At 49.6% G+C, this 15,245-nt stretch overlaps 1 protein-coding gene across 4 annotated transcripts in view; it reads right to left on the bottom strand.

Annotated features, from left to right (window-relative positions):
- The window catches only part of SLC7A1 (solute carrier family 7 member 1), an 87,340-nt gene that overhangs the window by 29,151 nt on the left and 42,944 nt on the right, over positions 1-15,245 (bottom strand). For all 4 annotated transcript variants that reach the window (XM_070049065.2, XM_070049068.2, XM_002721425.6 and 1 more), the window contains exon 2: positions 12,810-12,906. The gene's annotated coding sequence lies outside the window, so the exon portion shown is untranslated. The remainder of the gene's footprint in view (positions 1-12,809; positions 12,907-15,245) is intronic.

Raw genomic sequence — 15,245 nt, 5'->3', positions numbered from 1 at the left:
GGCTCAGCCCTGGCTGTTGTGGCCATTAGGGGAGTGAACCAGCAGATGGAAGATATATCTTTCTCTCTGTCTCTCCCTCTTCTTCTCTGTAACTCTGCCTTTTAAATAAACAAGATAAATCTTTTTTTTTTTTTTTTTTTTTTGACAGGCAGAGTTAGACAGTGAGAGGGAGAGACAGAGAGAAAGGTCTTCCTTTTCCTGTTGGTTCACCCCCCAAGTGGCCGCTACGGCTGGCGCGTTGCGGCCGGTGCACTGCGGCCGACGCGCTGTGCCAATCTGAAGCCAGGAGCCAGGTGCTTCCTCCTGGTCTCCCATGCGGGTGCAGGGCTCAAGGACCTGGGCCATCCTCCACTGCCCTCCCGGGCCACAGCAGAGAGCTGGACTGGAAGAGGAGCAACTGGGACAGAATCCGGCGCCCTAATCGGGACTAGAACCCGGGGTGCTGGTGCTGCAGGCGGAGGATTAGCCTAGTGAGCCACAGCGCCGGCCCAAGATAAATCTTTCAAAAAAATAAATCACCTGGAAATTAGGTTACCCTTTCTTTTTGGGAAGAATAATCTGTACAGCTGTTGACACCAACTTTCATCCTTGCAATACTAAGAATCTCAGACCTGCCTTACTCCCTAGCCACTCATTATCACAGCACACTTACCTTAGGCGGCAGCATCCTCTTAGAAAGGCAAAGGAAATCTGTCCCCTTCCCACTGAAATTCTAACTCCAAATTGTATTCTAGTGATCACTGCCTGAGAAGAGGAGGAAAAAGGTCCACGGGGCCAGGGCTTCACAAATACAGACTTTCTCCTGCTCCGTTTTGAAGATTTCTGATAAAGTGGGCGAGGGTGAAAAAGTCACAGCGTGACTTTTTCAGTCTCAGATTTAACACACAATTCCATCACTGGAAAAGCCCAGTTTAATGGCCTGAGGACAGAAAGAAATGGAGCTAAAACAGGCTGCTTATACTCTATTTATCAATACCAGGCTTTGCAGAAAATCCTCACTGAGTCATGATTTTAGCTTTCCTTTCAGTGGTCTTCAGAATGGTCCAGGTTCCAAATAACTGCCTCCCTCCAGGTTGCAATCTCGTGGAATGAAAGCTCTCGCCCGCCTCCCAAATGAGTGTCAGTTTGAGTCCAGGCTTGCTCCACTTCTGATCCAGTTCCCTGTGCCTGGGAAAGCAGAGGGAGATGGTCCCAGTGCTTGGGTCCCTGCCATCTCCATGGGAGACCAGGATAGAGTTTCAGGCTCCTGGCTTTGGCCTGGCCTGGCCCAGCCATTCTGGCCATTTTGGGGTGAACCAATAGATGGAAGATTTTCTCTCTCGCTCTCCTCCCCTCCTCCCTCCCTCCCTCCCTCCCTCCCTCTCCTTCTCTCTCTGTAACTCTACTTTTCAAATTAATAATTTATTTATTTTTTAAAAATACCACTCATTCTAATAGATGACAAGACTGTGCTGTCCATCAGAGCCAGGTTACAGAAACTAGGTCTTTGCTGGTGGTAGCACTCGGGAGACCATGAAAGGGTAGCTATAGTCAACTGCGTCATTTCAGTTTCCCTGAAGCAGAAACAGCTGGCTGACCGTGGCTGGCATGTGGGAGGTCGCCCCGGGGCATGACCTGTAACAGGGAGCAGAATGCTTATGACTGAGACATCTGCCACCACAGGCACCCATCCTCCCATCCTGGGAGGAAACATAGGTTCCAAAAAAGCGCCCTCTAGAATTACTGGCCATTGTAGGAAAGCAGAAGTAGACTCAATGACAAGCAGGGGAAACCTGTGTTGAAGGAAGTGATGTCAAAACAGGATTCACTTCCCCCAGATGTTAGCGGGCACAGGTGCAAGAAATTAAATTAACAAAACAGAAAACAAAACCAACCCAAAACTCAGGGTGCAGATGGGACTGGTAGACACTAAGGATGGGAACCTCGGCAGGATTTTTGTGAATGGAAGACAATGACACAGCTGGACTGGACCTCAGAAAGGGGCAAGGGATGTCACTGGGGAAGCCAGACCAGGGACAGAAAAGGGAAATAGCATGGTCAGAGTCAGAGACTGAGAAAGGGCAGGTAAGTACTGATTGAACAGGGCTTCACTCCCACTCACAGGCCTGCTGACAGGCCTTTAGATGCCTGACAAGGAAGTGAATGAGGGGGTAAAACAAAGCATAAATATTGGAGCTGCTGCCAATTGGGGGCACTGGGTTACCTTCAAATAGGAGGGAAAAAAAATCTCAACAAGTTCACTATGCATCAAAGGGAAAGACTGTATCCACAAAAATTCAACTCACACACAAAGTATATAAGGATATAATTGATACAGAACAGCCTAACTGTGAAAATCATGAGGAATAGGCTCTGAGAGGCAGAATACAGTTTGATTTCAAATCGTTCTGGATGTTAACAGGATGCTACTATGAGAAGTGGAAAAAGGGAGGAAGACCCCTTCCTTGTTCACTTGTAGGAAAAGTTAGCAAATACAGCAAAATTACATGATCATTAAAAATGATGTTTTTCTGGGCTAATTGTAGATAATTAAGAAGAGTTCTGGGGCGGGCACTGGGTGCAGCAGTTATGACGCTGCTTGGGACGCCAGCATCCCATTTCAGAGCGCCTGGGTTGCTCTGCTTCTGGGTCCAGTTTCCTGCTCATGCACATCCTGGGGGTCAGCATGTCCTGGCTCAGGTTCCTGGGTCCCTGCCACACACCTGAGAGACTTAGCTTGAGTTCTGGGCTCCTGGCTTCAGCCTGAGCCAGGCCTGGCGTGTTGTGAGCATTTGGGGAACGAACCAGGGGATGGGAGCTCCCTCCCTTTCTCTGCCTTTCAAATAAATCTTAAAAAAATGTAAATGACACTACTTTCAAGGGAGGAGGGGGGAAGGTGGCATTTTATCAGAAAGAACAGAGATATAAAGTCAGTCCCTCCGGGCAAGTCTTTACATCCCATTGGGAGCCTCATTAGGAAGACACCTTATCTATACTATTTTTACAGTATTGCAATAAGGTATTTTGCAAATTATAAGTTTTGCAGATTATGACATATTGATATATAGAATCATATATTATATATAATAATTTGTAAATTATTCATAATTTATCCTACTATTGAACAAGGAAGGGTTTTTCTCCATATCTTTTTCCACTTTTCATATTGACATCCAGTCCACAAGCCACAAGTAATGTTGCTTCACAAGCCTGGCACGGGCAAGTACAGGGCCAGTGAGACAGCTGAACATCAACCTTCACCAGTCTCAGCTATAATCTCCCAGTCCCAGAGCCTCCGCTCCCAGACACCCATTTCTCCCTCCTGACTCCATAGGGGCTGATTGTGGGAAGTTCCCAGAGACCTACAGGGAATCCCACACACAACTATGCTTATGGCAAAACCAAAATCGCACAGAGGGTGGCCAAGGGAACCTGGTGGAAGTGCGTGCTGCCTGCTCGGGGCAGCCCCCAGCTGCAGACCAGAAGAGCAGTTTCCAGGGACAGTGGGGCATCAATTAACCGAAACAGAGCTACTCAGGGAGGTTCCAACGCAGAGGCTGATGTCAACCTCTCCAGAGAAGGAGCAGCTAGGGAGCTGGAACCCTGCGGGGCTCCAAGATGACTGAAACTGGTCCAGATCTCGCCCAAGCAGATAACCCACAGGGCCAACAGCTGCCATGCGGTACCAAGGGCAGATCCGAGCAAGAACTTCCACGTGTGAATCTGCTGCTGAGACAGCACAGGGTCGGCATTTCTAGCAGTTTTAACACTAGCAAGCACGGCGTCAGCAAGTTCAGAACATCATCTTGGCGCAGGCATGTGGGGTGTAGCTGGGTATAAGGTGCCCCAGTACTAACTGCTGAGGGTATTCTGCAGTTACAGGTGCTTTCTTTTCTGTGTTTGCCATCTCATCCACAATGAGACACGTTACTGTTGCAATCAGAAGGCAAGATAATAACTAGTAACAGCCAACATCCTGGAACGCCAATCAATGAACGGGTCTGTATCTAATTTATTTTCAGACCACCTTAACAAGCGGGTGTAGCCACTGACTCCTGGTAATCATTTTTGCTCTCTGAAATCTCAGTTACAATCTGTCCATTGACTCTCCCACAAAGAAACACAGGGCAGCTCTGCCACAGACACTGCCTACACCACCTGCTTGACTACGCTCAAGTCCCTTCCACGCTGTTTACACACGTCCAAGAATGACGAGCAGATGGGCCAGCCTTGTGGTGCAGGACATTAAACTTAAGCCTGTGCTTGGGAAGCCGGCATCCCATAGGGGATGGCCTGCTGCTCCACTTCTGATCCAGCTCCCTGCTAACGTACCTGGGAAAGCAACAGAAGATGGTTCAAGTGCTTGGGCCCCTGACAACCACATGGGAGACCTAGATGAAGCTGCTGGCTCCTGGCTTCGGCCTGGCTCAGCTCCGGCAGTGGTAACCATTTGGGGAGTGAACCACTGGATGGAAGAACGAACTTTCTCCCTCTCTCTCTCTCTCTGCCTTTCAAATAAATAAAATGTCTTTAAAAAAGAAAATAAAAACCTGAGAACTTCAAAGTGATCTTCACAAACACAAACTAAAACCTGAGAGATGTTTTTCCCCTTAAGCCAGCAGGGTGTTGCCACTGCTGGTGGAGTGAGCTGTTGCCACTTCAGGAGAAATGATCAGGGCCTGTGTGAAGAATTGCATCGACAAAAACTTATTCTACCTGCAGCTTGGAGCTTACTATCAGACTCATATTGGTAATATAGAGAGAAAAAATCCACGTACAAACCTCACAGGCAGCTCCAGGGAGACCCACACACACACACACAGTGCCTCCAGCTACATTGTCAATTAACCAGCCCTAAGTAGGGGCCTGGTCCTAAGGATTGGGAGCTTCCATAGACTACAACTTGGTATCAACTGTGAGCGTTTATTTCACTGGGGCCTTGAGAACAGGGAGCTGGCTCTCATAGGTGAATAAAATGTTTTAAATAAAGTTTCCCTAAGACGAGGACATCGGTGCTTGAATTCATCGGGCCTCTAAGCTAGCCTGAAAGGTAAATGAGAGTTTCTTGGGCTCCTTCTAGAAATGCCCCATTTCTAAAGCACAAGGAGAGTGAGACAGAGGATCTCCCGCAAAGCTAATTTAATTCCGACTCGACATTCACAGACTCATACTTTCCACTCCACTCATTTACTCGCTCGACAAACCTTAACAAACCAAGCAGTTCATCAGTGTACACACCAGCCTGAGACCACCTGAGTCCCCCAAGCCCTGGAAATCGTCACTCCTTAAGTCTTCCCACCATCACAAGCAACTGTGTGAACAAAATTGGAATTCCCACAAAATTCACCATTCCCAAAGTAGACAAAGAAAAGAAGCTGCGAAAAATTAGGAACTGACCCCAAGCCAACTTGTTGGCAAGCTGGGGCCTGCTGGAAGCAAGCAGCCTCCGGGAACACGAGCTCCATGCCAGATCTACACACTACGCATGTCCTTCAACCTTCAAGAGAAACCAGGAAGGCACCAGGTCGGCCCTTTTGCAGGAGTAAGAGCGTGGTGCTCTGGGAGTACAGCACGCCGCCCTCAGTCACAGAATTCACAAGTATGGAGCCAGGATTTGAACCGAGGTCACCGAATCCCGGAAGCTGTAACCTATGCTAGGTGCCAACCTGACTCTACTTTGACCAAGCTCATTCTCCCTGCTGCCTGGCAATCCTTACTGTATTTCTCACCAGCAACAGCTGCTTCTCAGAGGCAAAGATCCCGGCAGAAATGAAGTCAATCGTGCTTCACACAGGAGTAATCCACTGACTTCCCCTGTTGGCCAAGAGCTGCTGACTTTGAAACAGTAGGGGGATTGCAGGTGCAGGACCCAACTGGCGCTTGGATGGAAAACTCTGCAGAAAGTTCTACAAAGCATGACAATAGCGGTGTCCCTAATAAAAATGAGGAGAAGGTGCCAAAACACCAAGTATACATTCTCCTCCAACTGGCAAGATGCTGGAAGGAAAAAGGCCAAAGGGGAGAGAAGGTGGCCTGTGCTCCCACTGTCGTCAGGAAGCTGGACACCAAGAAGGCAGTAAATCCTCAGGAATTTTGGCATTAGCCAGGACCAACAGTTCTCATCGTTTTTGTTGCATGGCCCCGCTAATGTGGCTGCAGCAGCCAATGGCACCCTCCACAAGAGGCTGCCAGAGCCCCTGCTGTGACCCAGGCCCGCCAGGCCCCACACCGCCAAACAGCTGCGGGGCTACTGAAGTGGCCCCAGTGTGCAGAGCAGAGTCAAAGCGAGAGAAGAAGCCAGACTGTTGGCCTGCACCAGCAATGGGCATGTCCCTACCGAGACCACCTGTCCCCTGATCAGGGCTCAGCGTGGGTGCCACCTCACCAGACGGCAAGGAGGCTCAGCTGGGGACAGTGCACGCGACATGGATCCCACTGTGCCGCAGTGAGATGAGGGCTCCTTCCTGCCTCACCAAGGGCAAGGCCAGGCTGGGATGCGGGGTCCCACAGGGAGGACCACACCACCAACACCTTCACACCGGTGAACCTGGAAGAGCTGGAGGAAGCCATCAGGACTGAGGGCAGTGACAGATGTGAGATCCGCCAGCCCTGGGGGTAACGTCCTGGGTCCTGATCGCCTGCCCAAGCTGGGAAAGGCCAAGGCCACAGAACTCGCCTTGAAACTGGGATAAACGTGCACCGCTGGGATTTCAGTATTAAAAGCAAATAAAATTTCTTCTCCACACATACACAATACACACACACATGCACACAGCACGCACGGCATCTTTTAAAAAAATAACAAACATAGCTTGTATACAAAGAATGGTCTGGTGGGAATCAAACCATTTTTTGTTGTTTTTTCTTCATTCATTTGACAAGCACAGATAGATGGAGATTGAGAGAGAAAGGCAGAGAGCTCCTACCTGCTGGTTTATTATCCAACTGCTAAGAACCGGTCTGGGGCTGAAACTGCAGGTGAGATATGGTCCAGGTCTCCTATGTGGGTAGCAGGAATCCATCTACTTGAGCTAGCACTGCTGCCTCCTAGGGCCTGCATTGGCAGGAAGCTGGAGTCAGGTGCCAGGGCAGGGACTTGAACCCGCATAGTCTGGTATGGCATGCAGGCATCTTAACCAGCGCCTTAACCACTAAGCCAAGCATCCACTATTTGGGGCACTTTTTTACCTTCTGCATTTTGACAATTTGTTTCCATAGTAAGTATGTATTGTTTCTGAATTAAGCAGAAGGAAATCTCTTAATGAAATCAACAATCAAGGGTTACACTGGAAGGATGAGGGCCCAAAGACAACTCAAGCCCATCTCAAATCCATCAAGATGTTGAGAAGTACAAGATGTTGAGAAGTTTCATTGTGTTTTTCTCTCTACACTTATGGATGTCCAGAAATTGACAAAAATGAGTAAAAACAGAACTCACCTAAAGTTGACCCAGAAAACACTATGAAATCCTTTCTACTACCTGTAGCAAGCACCCCACCTCCGCCTCCAGTGCCAGGACAGCCCTGAAGTGTTAAAAGCTATTGCCACATATTAATGAGTTCATTTATAATCTTAATATAGAGGCCAGTATTGTGGCATAGCAGGTAAAGTCACTGCCTGAGACAGCGGCATCCCATATAGGCACCAGTTCAAATCCTGGCTGCTCCACTTCCAATGTAGCTTCCTACTAATGGCCTGGGAAAAGCAGAGGAAGATGGTTCAAGTACTTGGGCCAGATGAAGCTCCTGATCCTGGCTTTGGCCTGGCCCAGCCCTGAAACATTGCAACCATCCATGGAGTGAACTAGCAGATGGAAGATCTTTCTCTCCCTGTTTGTCCTCTCTCAGTAACTCTTTCAAATAAATCTTTAAAAAATAATAATAACCTCACATAGGAGTAGATTGAATCACAGGAAATGATCAATACTCAACCATCTTTTGTTTGACCTAGAGATGTGTTATGGGAAGACCTGGCCGTGCATCTCCCCAGCTGTGTCCTCAGGCATCTCCTGAGCCTCAGTCTGCTGACCATCGCCCATTCTCTGGCATCCCTCAGCAATGTGAGTTCCAAAGAGCAGGCTTAACACAGAAGGAGCAGTTCTCGAGAATCTCAGAAGCACATGGCTGCTGGGGGTGGAGAGAACACCGTCCAACACAAATGTGGGGGATACAGATCAGTTTCTCAGCTCACCCCTTACCTTCGGCAGGCTACAACCCCACTGGGGACCCCAGCTTGCAGTGGCTGAGATGCAGGCGGCACATCAGACAGCACCATCGGGGGTGTGGACGATGGCGACCTGAGGGACTCGCACCTTTGAAGCAAAGGCAGGGCACCAACAGCGCGGTATCTGCAGAAGACCAGTCTGGTCTTGTGCAAGACACGGGCACAAGGACTTGCACTTGATAGAGGCTCGGCCTTTTCCTGCTCAGTGCCTTTGTTTTCATCCAGCTACTAAAGCACTTAGCACAAGCAAATGCCATAACCTTTCATATCGCACTGCCATTTGTTGCCCTGTTCCCGTCTGTTTTGTTTTTTTTTTTTTTTTCCTCAAACAGCCCTGAGGTAGGTATGACACACACATACACACACACCCTTGGTTACTATGGGAATTATCTGCACAGTGTATGTCACGCACAAATAACCCCTCAGCAGGAAATGCCACGTTTTTTGATAGGTCTTCCTGGCCCATTCACAGCCGTACTTCTCCGGTGACTCAAATTTCAGCCGCTCACTGCTGAAGGAAAGCATTAATGATTGGAAAGAAATGTCACAGTTCATCACCTTACCTATCATCAGTCCTCAACCCCAGCACCCACCCCTCTCTTTCCAACCATGAGGTTTTCTCCTGATGTAATCTCCTGTGGGCAGATGGCCCTGGAGGCGCTAACTGACCAGTCTCAACTGGAGAGGAGAATGTGACTTGATTTTCCTGCAATTCCTTTGTGGCATTTAGAAACAAATGGCCAGTGACCAGGACGTTTGATAGAACCCACAATCAGAGGCCAGGAGAAGCGACACCAGAGGGCCTCAGGGGAGCAAGCAGAGATGGACACAGCAGCCCAGAATGCTGGGTAAATGCAGCGACTTCCCACCACCCAAGAGAGAGCAGGACGGTGCCGAGTGTGCTGCAGCTCTTTCGGCATGTCACCTGGACCATATTCGAGCCTGTGTCACGCAGTGCCACCTGCTTTGCTGTGACAGAAGGTTCTGGTGCAATGTCATAAGCGCAGATGTCACTCCAGACCCAAGCCTCTCAAGAGGCCAACGTCCAACCCAACGTTCCAGACAGTGAATAATCGAGGTCCTCCCAGCCATGGTTACGGCTCTGTGACAATATGACTCCCCGTCATCACAGAATGAAGGAGAGCACAGATCATTTCTACTGTTTCTGAATGAACCCTTAAGGGCTAAAAATATGAATTTCAACTTACACCTCAAACACTAGCCTCTCCAGTAGCCACCACCACAGAAAATGTACTGTGAGGGGGTTTTTGCTGCATAAGCCAGCCATGGGACACTCCAAATCACATTTCCTTAGACAAGCAATGTGCTTCACATGTCCCTCAAGAAAGAATGAGCACCCAGAGTCATCTGCCAGCCAGCAGGTCAGTGGTGGCTGGCGACATTCTTGCTGCCTGGAGGATAAATGGACCCTGCAGAGCTATGACCCTTTCACCAGCTTAGAATCGGGATCATCGCAGGAAAAAAAAAAAGGTGCAAAAATAATCACAAAAATTCTTCCTCTCAAGAAGCCAGAGCAGGTGATCTGTGCTGGGCAGCCCCTAAGGTAGTACCCCCCCCCAATCCTGTGTTCGCAATCCCTATGGAGGTCAGAACTAGGAACCACTTCTGACACATTAGGCTCCATCTAACTAGCAGACCCTGCTTGCTGGCCTCATGAAGTCAGCTTTCATGTGAGGAAAACAGGTGGCAATGAACTGGATCTCCAGGGGCCTCTGGGAACCCCAGGGAGCTGATGGGAATTGAGGGCAGCCTCCAAGGCAGCCTTATCCTACACCAGGAGGGAACTTGGCAGTGGATTCCTCCTCAGCCAAGCCTTCAGATGAGAATCAGGCCCTGATGCAGACTAGCCTTGTGAGGCCCTAGGACTTGCAGTCGGGCCGACCCCTGACTCACAGATGCTGTGAGAAAACAAGATGTGCGTTGTTTTAAGCTGCAGCAGCAATGGATGATTAACATATGCTCCAAGCCCTCACTGGCAAGTAAGTCTGCAGTCACTGTCTCTCTAAACCCTCAAGGAGCTAAACCCCAGAGCCCCAGTATTTCTTTAATGCTCTGCTTCTATGGTGGGGTTAACCCCTGTGTCATCAGACTCTCTTTTTTCTTGGTTAAGGCTGAATGATGTGAAAGTAATTGCCTCCTTCTGGAAAAATAGCATACATTAAATGGCTATTTCCATTAAAAAATATTTCTCTCTCTCGGGCCACCATTCTAGAAGGTACAGGAACTGTAACAGAGGAGCCTGTTTTGCCTGCCCTAAGCCTGGAAGGGAAGAAAGGAGCTGCCTGCTGTATTCTCACTCTGCCATGCTGCACCTACTACCGGTCTTCCCTCCTTCGAGGGGAGGGAAAAATGTCAGCAAACAGAACAAATGAAGTTCAGGGGAAGAGAAAACGACAGACCAACAGAGGAGTGGCCAGGTCATGGAGGCCTGCAGGGCATCCGCCTTGCATGTGGATCTGAGATCTGGCCTTTGTGTCGTCACTCAAGGAGGGACTTCAGGGGCCGATGTGTGGCTCAGAGTTCCACTCGGAACACCTGCATGCCCTGGGGAGTGCCAGTAACAGTCCTGGCTGCTTCACTTCTGGGTGAGCTTCTTGTTAAAGTACTTCAGAAGCGCCAGACAACGGCTCAGGTACCTGAGCCCCTGACCCCGACGCTGGAGACCCAGCTGGAGTCCCTGACTCCTGACTTTGGCCTGGCCCAGCCCAAGCTGATACAGCCATTTGTGGTATGAACCAGCAAATGGAAGCTCTCTCCCTCTGACTCTCCCCGTGTGTGTGTGTGTGTGGTGTGTATGTGTGTGTCTGCCCTTCAAATCAATCAACTAACCAATCCTTGGGGAAAAAAGAAATCAACTTAAAAAACTAATAGTGAAAAAAGGAAGGAAGGACCTCAGGGTGGCACCCTGTGAATTCCTCCAGCCCAGGCAGGGTTCAGGACCAGGCCCGAGAACCACCACCCCCAGAAATGCAACAGCCTGATTTCTGGCTTCTCACTCCGATGTCCACACTCAGCCTTGGTGTTAGGTAATAGAGCAAGAGGTTCTAAAACAGTGTTTTAAGGCAGCGGAAGCACATCTGACTGGTGCAGCAAGGGGAAGACGGCAGAATGGACCCACTCTTGTGGAAGCCCTTTTACTAAACACACACCTAACATGAGAAGGCTCCTCAAGGCCTACAGGCCCCAGCACACAACGGCTCTGGCCTCCACAGAACACCCTCCCACTCCTCACTGGCAAGGATCCAGATTTACCCACTGTCTTTGGGAAGGTGCACCTGCCAATTCTGAATCTCTGTTTCTGACAAAGTTGCAACAGTCTCCAAACAAAGTGCCTGATGCGCTCTTTGCCTCCAGGAACTTGGCGTTCAAGAGGAGGCCCTCTCCCTTCCTCCTTTCAGTGCAGCCTGCTCCCAGGTACTCACAGGTAGCAAAGGTCACTGCTGTGTCCCCAGCAAAGTTCTTCTGATTACAGGCTCAGCGTGGGCTCTGTGCACATTCTTAATATAGCTACAGCCTTGGAATTAAGGCTGTGAATGGCCTCAAATGACTGCAAGAACGTGAGTGACACAGAGAGAGAGGGAAAAAGGTGAAGCTCGTGATACAATCCCTCTCCACGGAAAAAACCTTCTCCTCCATCCCAGACCACTCCTATGCCAAACCCAAATAGCAGACTCAGAGCCAACTAGACCTACCCCTTATCTACAACAGGCCCACAGCGCCTCCCTGGCTAGCCCTGACCTCCTGTACCCATCCGGCTGAGAACTCCCAGCTCCCAGGAACCACCTGACAGCCACTGGCCTACACAGACAGTTACAGTGTGGCAATCCAAGGACAAGCTACCAGGAAATTTTTAATTGCAAGGGTGAAAAGTGAAGTGAGAAGAATTAGAGGAACAGAAGCCAGATGAGAAGTCCTGGAACAGGAAGGAAACTGGAACTGACCTATGACCTTGAGAAATGCGAATGCCAGGAGTTAGAGGCAGACCCGCAGCCAGGTACTTCACTGCCACTGTGCTGCCCCGGCCCCAAGCACAGAGCGTGGCAACGCAGCACCTGCCCAGGCGTTGGCCCAGAATGAGGGGGAACGGCCTGGCGGGGAAGCTGACCAGGCCTGGTGGGGAAAGGTCTTGCCTGCTGAAGGACATGACGAGTGCCAGGGTTCTACACCATGGTGCGTGGCTGTAGTTTACAACCATTTATTACATATCTTAGAAAGCGCCAGAGAGAGGGTTCACAGGCTCCCAACACAAAGAAATGATAAACACTTAGGGAGATGGAAATGTTAATTGTCCCGATCATTACATACTATATACACAAATTGAATTAGCATTGTACCCCCATTAAAATTGAAAACAAGAAACGTTCTATTGGGAGGAAATGCAGGAGCTTAAGAAACACAGGCAAACTTGTTTTCTACTGAGTCACCAGCAAGAGCAGAGCCAGGTGCGTCTGAGAAATCCCGCAGTTAGAGATTTAAAAGGATGAAGACTAGGGCTTCGGTGTTCAGTTCTCATGGGTAGAAAGGAGTAGCGGACTCTAGCACAGAAGAGAAGGCCACCTGCTGTGCTGCTGCCTGGCACACTGTACCTGGAATCCGACGTGAGGACTCTACACCTTCTCACTGAGGATGCACCTGGATCCTGGAGGAAGACGGCCCAAGGGCTTCGATGGGGACTTCAGGCTCCTGGAAGGCAAGAAGAGCTGTCAGAGGTGCTCTGTCCTAGAGCCCCAGAACCCCCAAGCATTCAGCCCAGCCCCACTGCAGGCAGGACACCCCAACTGCAACACCAACTGGAGACAGGGTGAATGGCAGGGAGAGACAAGAGGGTCCCACCAGGAGCACTAATAAGAAGGGATGCCAAGGGGAAACTCCAACAGGAAGACGAGACATATGGACCAGATGACCTCCAGATCAGAGACTGCCACCTCACCTCAACAAACAGGGTCTCCTATTGCAAAGGGATGACGTGATAGCATCACATAGGCTATTTCTGCAAACCCAGGCCAGAGACGACAGGCACAAGCCCTGAGCCCCTGCTAGGGGTGACATTCCCGACACAGGTATTGGGAAGCAAGATCACCAGGGGTAGGAAACCTTAGCTGGTGCCTTCAGGAAACAGCCAGACCCCACTCCCCGTCATTGCCCATCTGGCCAAGGAGTTCACCTGAATATACTAGCTAACATAGGCAGGGCACTTCAAAAAGCACAGTATTTTCATAATCCGCATTTTCCATGTACTTGTTGAAGACTTTCATGTTGGCACAGAGAATATATACCTGCCCATACAAAACACAGCAGTCTGATGACTTGGGTGGGGCTGAAGGCTGTCCCAAAAGCAGGACTTGGGGCCTGGAGAAGTGGCCAGCAGTCCGAGAAGGAATGAGATGGAAGGTACAGATCCGGTGCTGACCAACTCCATAAAATCTAAAACACAACCCACGATCCCATGCCCCTAACTCAACACATTGCTACGTCTTGGTGATCATACGCTGTGGCAGCCCTGAGAAAAGCAAAGGTTGATAGACCCAGGCGACAGTCCACATGGACACAGACCTCCCACTGCTCAACAGAGAGCTGGGCACCAAGGTGCTGGTTCTCATGCCAGTCTGTGTTGGCGGGACAGGAAGTAGCTGGAGACTTCAGGAAAGGCTTTTATAAGGAGGTCATGTTTGGAGGACGGGATTTACTCAAACACAGAGAGAGCGGGAAGTCTTCAGAGAGGGAGAACTGACCAGAAATACAGAGGCTTGGGTGTAACAGATGCACTAATGATCCCAAAAGATGTCCCTATCCTGACCCCAGGAATCTTGTGACTGTGTCAGGTTGCACTGGTGGGAGAAAACAGGTGCAGAAGGAATGAAGAAACTGATCAGCTGACCTGGGGAGAGGGGGAGCACCTTGGAGGGGAGACCCCTGTGATCATGAGGGTGCTGAGAGCATGGAGGAGGGAGAAAAGCTAGCATCAGAGAGGCACCACAGGAGAAAGACACCACCAGCCACTGCTAGCTTTGAATGCCTTTAGGGACCGCCGGCCAAGAGTGCAGGCAGCCTCTAGGGGCAGGGAAAGGCAGGGAGGTAGACTGTTACACGCTCCCTGGCAACACCTTGACCTGTGCCCATTTCCAACTTCCCACCTCCAGACTGTATGGTTATGTTATGCTGTTTTAACTCAGTAAAAATAATAAATAAAAAAAGTTTACACTTTGAAAAAAGGCTAGAAAACTGTCAGAGTGCTGAGGGCACAGTCATCCAAGTACTTGTGACTAAATCAAGGACGGTGTACTTTATTCTTAAGGGAAGGGATTCAGCCAAGAGCCATGTGCAGAATCTGTCCCAGAATCTGGCATAAAAGGGGCAGAACCTAAAAGGGAAACTACTGACACTTGTTGCCAATCATGAAATCCAAACATTGAAGAAAAAAAATTTAAATTTGGAAAATCTGAGCTCTTGACAGCTCCCTAAACCTTGAGCTTCCCAAATGACATTGGGGCAATATTAACAAATGTAAAGTTTTAATTATTATTTACTTACATTTTATTTGAAAGGCAGAAAGAGAAACAGAGAGATCTCCCATCTGCTGGTTCACTCCCTACATGCCCACGACAACTGTGGTGGGGCCAGGCTGAAGCCAGGAGCTGAGAACTCCATCCAGGTCTCCCATGTGGATGGCAGGGACCTAACTGCTTGAGTTATCACTGCAGCTTCCTAGGGTGCACATTAGCAGGAAGTTGGAATCTGGAGTGGTACCAGGACTTGAACCTGGGCACTCACTGCACTATGAGATGTGAGTGTCTTATGCAATGTCTTTAGTGCTGCATCAAATGATCACCTCTTCCATATACTTTCACCCATCCCTAGATGATTTATGATACCTGATACAATGTAAATGCTAGGTAAGGCCGATGCCGCGGCTCACTAGGCTAATCCTCCGCCTACAGCGCTGGCACCGTCAGGGCGCTGGATTCTGTCCCGGTTGCTCCTCTTCCAGTCCAGCTCTCTGCTGTGGCTCAGGTCCTTGGGCC

The sequence above is a fragment of the Oryctolagus cuniculus genome, chromosome 9, assembly GCF_051225735.1.
Source record: "Oryctolagus cuniculus isolate XC-2025 breed Fujian yellow rabbit chromosome 9, ASM5122573v1, whole genome shotgun sequence".
Classification (NCBI taxonomy): domain Eukaryota; kingdom Metazoa; phylum Chordata; class Mammalia; order Lagomorpha; family Leporidae; genus Oryctolagus; species Oryctolagus cuniculus.
The sequence above is the reverse complement of the archived record's forward strand: the minus strand, read 5'-3'. Positions and strand labels throughout refer to the sequence as shown.